This window comes from Meleagris gallopavo, chromosome 16 (assembly GCF_000146605.3).
Source record: "Meleagris gallopavo isolate NT-WF06-2002-E0010 breed Aviagen turkey brand Nicholas breeding stock chromosome 16, Turkey_5.1, whole genome shotgun sequence".
NCBI classification, from domain to species: domain Eukaryota; kingdom Metazoa; phylum Chordata; class Aves; order Galliformes; family Phasianidae; genus Meleagris; species Meleagris gallopavo.
In genome coordinates, this window is record NC_015026.2 from 14,614,150 (window position 1) to 14,619,902 (window position 5,753).

At 37.9% G+C, this 5,753-nt stretch overlaps 1 long non-coding RNA gene across 1 annotated transcript; it reads left to right on the forward strand.

Annotated features, from left to right (window-relative positions):
- LOC104913514 lies at positions 1-5,743 on the forward strand. The gene is made up of 3 exons (XR_795428.3): positions 1-24; positions 4,166-4,250; positions 5,185-5,743. It is a non-coding gene; the product is annotated as an uncharacterized LOC104913514 (long non-coding RNA).
- Positions 5,744-5,753: the final 10 nt, after the last annotated feature.

Genomic DNA, 5,753 nt, shown 5'->3' on the forward strand with positions numbered 1-5,753 from the left:
AAAGCTCTGAAAATAGTCATTCAGGTCAGTTTTAAGTGGTTTTCTTCTGTGCAGTTCTGGTGGGTTTGGTGGTGTGACTTGTCTGATTTCTTTCAAGAGGAAAACAGAGTTTCTGTTAGTTGTCTATTACTTTATTATATTCCGCACTGAAACTCATTTCTTTTGGAGTTTTATGACTTCTGACAGCAGTTAAAAATATGACTTGTTATATAGTGAAATCTTCTCTGGGGTGTATTGAAATACTAGGAGGAGGAAATTCTGTAATCTTTAGATGCTGTTTGATGATCAATCAGAAGTGGCATACCTACTTGTAGAGAAGCTTCCAGTACACGTGCATTTGTGTGTGCGCAAGTTCACACACATGTTTTTATGGCCTGATGTAGTATAGCAATGAATGACTGGAGGGTAAAAAAAAAAGAAAGAAAAGAAAAGAAAAAAAAGTAGGATGACTTTAGGTTTTTATTTCAAAACCGCTTATGAAAGGAGCGTGTATTTCTTCTGTCAAACAGTTTGAGTATTTACAGTTTGTCTCAAATAGTACTGAACCAACTGCTGCTATTTCTCTTTTTCGAAACTGTTAGTGTGTTAAAGACTACACATTAACTAAGGGAAACTGCTTCATGTCTTTCTAATTCTGTACAAGGTGGAAGTGACCACAGTCTGCTTACTGGAATTTTGGTTCCGGTGTTCTGGAAAGTAGACTGTTCAGAGAAAGCTTTTGGAATGGCAGTTACTTTCTTCAGAGTGTCAAACCAAACAGGATTACTGTCAAGACAAGTTTATTTATGCTGCCTGGTAAAGGGGTGGCTAAATTCAAACTTTCTTCTGTTACTCCTGAATAAATTAAAGCAGTCAGTTTCATAATATTCTGAAAGAGAACTTGAGTTTTCTGAAGGACTGGATGGTATTTGATTGTGCTTCATGCCATACAGTGTAGCTATACCTTAAAGTCTTGTAGCTGTAGAACTTTATCTTGCAACCCTAACGTTTCTCAAGGTGACAGGTATTCCAGTGTTAAAATTAGATCTGGAAAGATGGAGGTTTGCTTTTGAGTACTCTTCAGTCTCTGCCTATAAGATGGTTCGTGTTGCCATAAGTTATGTTAACAGTTATCCCCAGAGGTAGGAAGAGAATAAAAATTGGTGTTTAGTTTGCTAGTATAAATGGAACATAAGCGGAACGTATGCTTCAGCAGCTTGGCATACCTGAAATGTGCCTTTTCTCCGTTTTTTTGGAATGAAAGCATAATAGGAAAAACTAACCCACGTATTCTTTTACCTCTAATACTGTACTGGTTTAATAGTTCTTTTTTTCTCCAATCGTTTTACTGCAGTGACGCTCCAAAATGCTGATCTCATCGTGTTTGTGTTGTGTCTTCTCAGTCCTTCTCATAGCAGGCATGGATTAGATAGTTGAGGTCTTAAGGGCAAAATGTGACAACTAGGGAAAGATAAAGGATAGGATCATTAATGCAATCATGCTGGGTTGGAGTTACGTGAGTACTGTGTTTGTATGTGTAAGGAGACATTCAGAAGTAGTAATTGCGGCTTGCCACCTGCTTGCTTATTATTGGCTCTTAACTGCTCTGTGGACATAAAATCTTAAGGGCGTAAAGTGACGCTTGAGGATTTTGATTAGGCTGTGTGGGATGGGATTTCCACTAAAAAGAGTGGAGTGGACAAAAAAGGATGTAAAGATGTATCTGGTAAAAGATAATAAGAGTAAAGAACGTGTAGTTGATACTTTCCGAAGGCATGGAATTTTTCTTTCTTCTTCTCTTCCTCCCTCCCCCGTACAACAATGGCTGTTTGAAGCATCAGTGTTTTTCTCCATCCAAACTTACTAAGGGAATAGAATCACCTGATTTAGGACCCTTGCAAACTACAGGAAATTTCAGTTGTTAAAATGTTATTTCTTTTTAACTTGTCCGCTATCTTTCTGTGTGGTTCATGTGAGGTGATGAGCTGTTAGAGGGGCTCAGAGGGGAATGGGACAATTAAATGTTCTCTTGTTTGACGTGGCCTTAAAAAAATAAATAAATAAAAAAGCCACAGGCAGAGTGCATCGGAGGAGATAATGACATCTTTTTAAAAGCTGCGGAAGTGATGTAATGCTAATAGTCATCGGGTGGGTTTATGTTAAGTCAAGATGCTTTTTTCATTCTGGATACTCTTGTGAAAACAGCAGTAACTTCAGCTTACGCTGTGGTAAAGACAATAAAGGAAATGAAACCCAGATAAGGGGAGATCAGAAAATGATGCATGACTTAAAGTGGCTCATGTTCTATTGTAATAATATGAGATCAGCAAATTATTCTGGAAAAGAAGTCATAGCTTTGTGAAGTGTGTGAATGTTTCTAATGGAAGGCAGCGTGAGTCTTTGGAGGAGGGGAAAAAAAGACCAAGGCATATATTAATAATTTGCGCATTAATATTTTTAGTATTCTTTTACAAACGGTGTCACTAATTTTCTTCAGGTAAGGTGGTTTCTGAGATGGGGTTCAGTCCTTCATTTTGGAAAAGTGACATCAAAACTGAGTATGCTTATCTTGGTGTTGTCTGTATATTATTCACTTTGCGTTTGAATTTTGTACAGCAGATGCACATAATTAATGGAAAGACTGGTAAGAATGAGATGGGTATTGGGTTAATTAATGTGAACATCAAGATGAACCATAAAGGAGTCTAAAAATAACAAAGTAATTCTATGCTTAGAAAACAGGACGGGGTAGAAATCAAACTGTTTTGCTGATTCTTCCGAGTAAAGAGCATAACTTCAAGTCTTGTATCCTCTGAATGAATTAAGTAGCTTCCTTGATATCAGGCTGGGATTATAGAAATATATATAGCCTATAACTGTCAGTATAACACGCTCATTCTTACCACAGAATGAGCAAGCTTGACCTTCCTGTTACTGTTTTCAGAAGTGGGTACTGGGTAGGAAAAAGTGATTTAATTTGAATGTTACAGTTATCTCGATTTCAGAACTAACGTATATGAGTTCTTTCACTTAGGTGTGGGGGGGCAGGGCCTTCGTTCCCTGTGAGAGCTTTAAGGAGCTTGAGTGCAGGACGAGTTCTGGTTATTAAGGCAGGACCTGGATTTTTATAGCCCCGTAGCTGCACGTGAATTCCTCAAGTGCCTTAGACAGGATAAGCTAAGCTACTTAGTCAGAGTAACCTGAAATAAGTTGATTTGGGGTGTGAGCTCTAATTACAGTGGTAAGCGTTTGTGCTACGTGGAGGTACTGAGCAGCAACTGAATTGCCTTTCTCCCTGCTGCCCGGGCAGTAGGAGCCTTTCTGCTTTGGGTGTGAGATGTGAATGCACACTCACCTGTCTTTCTGGTGCACACTTGTTCTTTCCTGATAACAAAGCAAAGAGACAAAGCACACCCCTCGTCAAAGCTTGTTCAAATGTTATGATCGTGGGGTGTCAGGTTGCTATGTGAATTTCTGGAATATAACGAAAACTGGCAACTTTTTTACTTATTCCATTGGGACTGTTGAAGGGATGGAGGTGACAGACTCCTGTGCTGCTCAGTCTTACACAGAGAGCAGAGGCCACATCTGGCTGATGCTGGGATGAGGCGGGACTCTGTCCCACAGTCATGTGGCTCTTCAGGTGGAAGCAGATTCATTCTGAATAAACCTCTGCCAAAGTTTTTGACTGATATGAACCAGTTGGTCTGTTTCCAAAAGGTTTGAGCTGGTCATGTGAACTGCAAAGATTTGTTTAAAAGCTCACTAGCTAAACGTTTAACATTTTTGCTTAGTTTACTATCAGATTTTGTGTTTCATAGGTGGGGCTTAAGCTGAGGGTGAGAAAGTAGAAAATGCCCTTTTTAAGAAAGGAGTCTTTTTATGCTGTTTCTGGAGTAGAACTTGTCTTGTCTGAATAAATACACAGGTCAGCAGAGTCAGCTGAAGTTCTGCATTATGGATTACCTTGTGTAAAGGAAAAACAGGCCTGTGACTAATTCTGTTGAAAATGAAGAATAGTCTGTAAAGTAGAGTACCGTGGATGGTTATTTTAGAGTTTCTTTTTCTTTTTGCTGGGAAATTGTTATTGTTGGTTCCTTCCATCTGTAGGTATTGATTTGTTCCAATCTGAGTGCAATAAAAGCATGAATTTGAATTGTCATCTATTTTTCTTTTCCCTTTCTAGTGTTCAAAGCTTCTTTCAGACACAACAGTAATCCAGTTTTATCCAAGCAAATTTGTCTTAATTACAGATATACTTGATACTTTCGGTAAGTACAGTGGTTTTGTGTTGGGTGCTGTTTTTTTTGTTTGTTTGTTTTTTGTTTAAAAGTAAATTCTCCTAAAAGCGCTGAAATGGTTCTCTTCTAACAGGAAATATTTTTTCCAACATGCACTGTGGGAAACCACTGATACAAATGTATTTTACAGGTGTTCAAAAACTCGTATCAGTGAAGACTTGAAAATAAAATTTTTTTTTTTGGAGCTGTTCTGTGTTTTATGTGATAGTGGATGTCCACAACAAAACCTTGGAGAAAATCCATGATCTCTGAATTTCAGCATTTAAAATGCTGTAGTTATTATGAAAATACCTAATTTCTGACAGCTTCTTCAGTCTAAATATTTCATTCTTTGTATCTGAAGTCTGAAAATTTTTCTTTAGCTGAGCAGGGACTACGAAGTGATCTGTTACTGAATTATTTTAGTTTTATTATTTTTAAATGATCCTTCATGTGAAACTGTCATCCACTTAATGTTTTTCTATTGTTTTTCTGCTGTGTTACGGAAGAGGCTTGTGGTGGTGTTTGAAGTTCAAGGGCACTGATATTTGCCAGGATGTGCTATGATATAGAGCAATTGTTCTGTCAGATCTTGTTTCCTCGTTGCTCTTTCCTGCTTCTAGTGAAGTTGCTGAAGATAACACAGTATCCAGCAAAGGCAGGGCACTAGCTGTCCTTTTCTGGCCTGGGAGAGACCTGACCTGGATGCATCTTCTGCACTTTATGGAGACAGATAAATGTTTTTCAGTGTGCAAAGTGCTAAATGCTGACTACTGATGCTTCAGTCTCACTAGAGGGCAGCATGATGTTAGCATCCTGTAAGGTTTCTTCTGGATGATTTCAGTGTATGTCAATCAACATTTTGTGTGCTACAGTTTGTTAAAAATGTTTATTGGGGTTTTTTTTGTTTGCTTGTTTTAACCAGGTAAACTAGTGTATGAAAGAATTCTGTCAATGTGCATGGACAGTCGTGTCTCTTTATCAGGTAGCTTTGTTTTGCTTTTTTCTTCCTAATGTCCTGTGGAATAAATCGTATCGGAACCTATTTGAGAAAAGTTAACCAGGACCCCTGCCTTTATCTCTTGCAAAAACAGTTCTGCTTTGGGTCCAGTAAACTTTATTTAAAACTAAAGCATCCATTGCTTGTAGCTTCCACCATTCATAGTGTTTTTGCAAGTTTACCTTTTAGCTGTGAACAACATATCTGAAGTGTAATAAAATGGGCTTGTGGTTTTGGTCTTGCTAAACGTAACCTCGTCTTCCTGAGACTTGAGTTCACAAAGAATCATTTCTAAGCACAGGGAGAGTTAAACATGAATTGCCAAATTACATGAGGGAAGATTGTTTTTTTTTCTTTTCTGTTAGCATGTGCTGTCATCTTAAAGTCCTGCTTCTTAATAGTTTAATTTGTATCAATTTAACAGACTAAGCTGAGAGGCTCAGTTTTCAGTAAATAGATGTTTTTGTTAATAGTTCTGCTTTCATTAAGGAAGA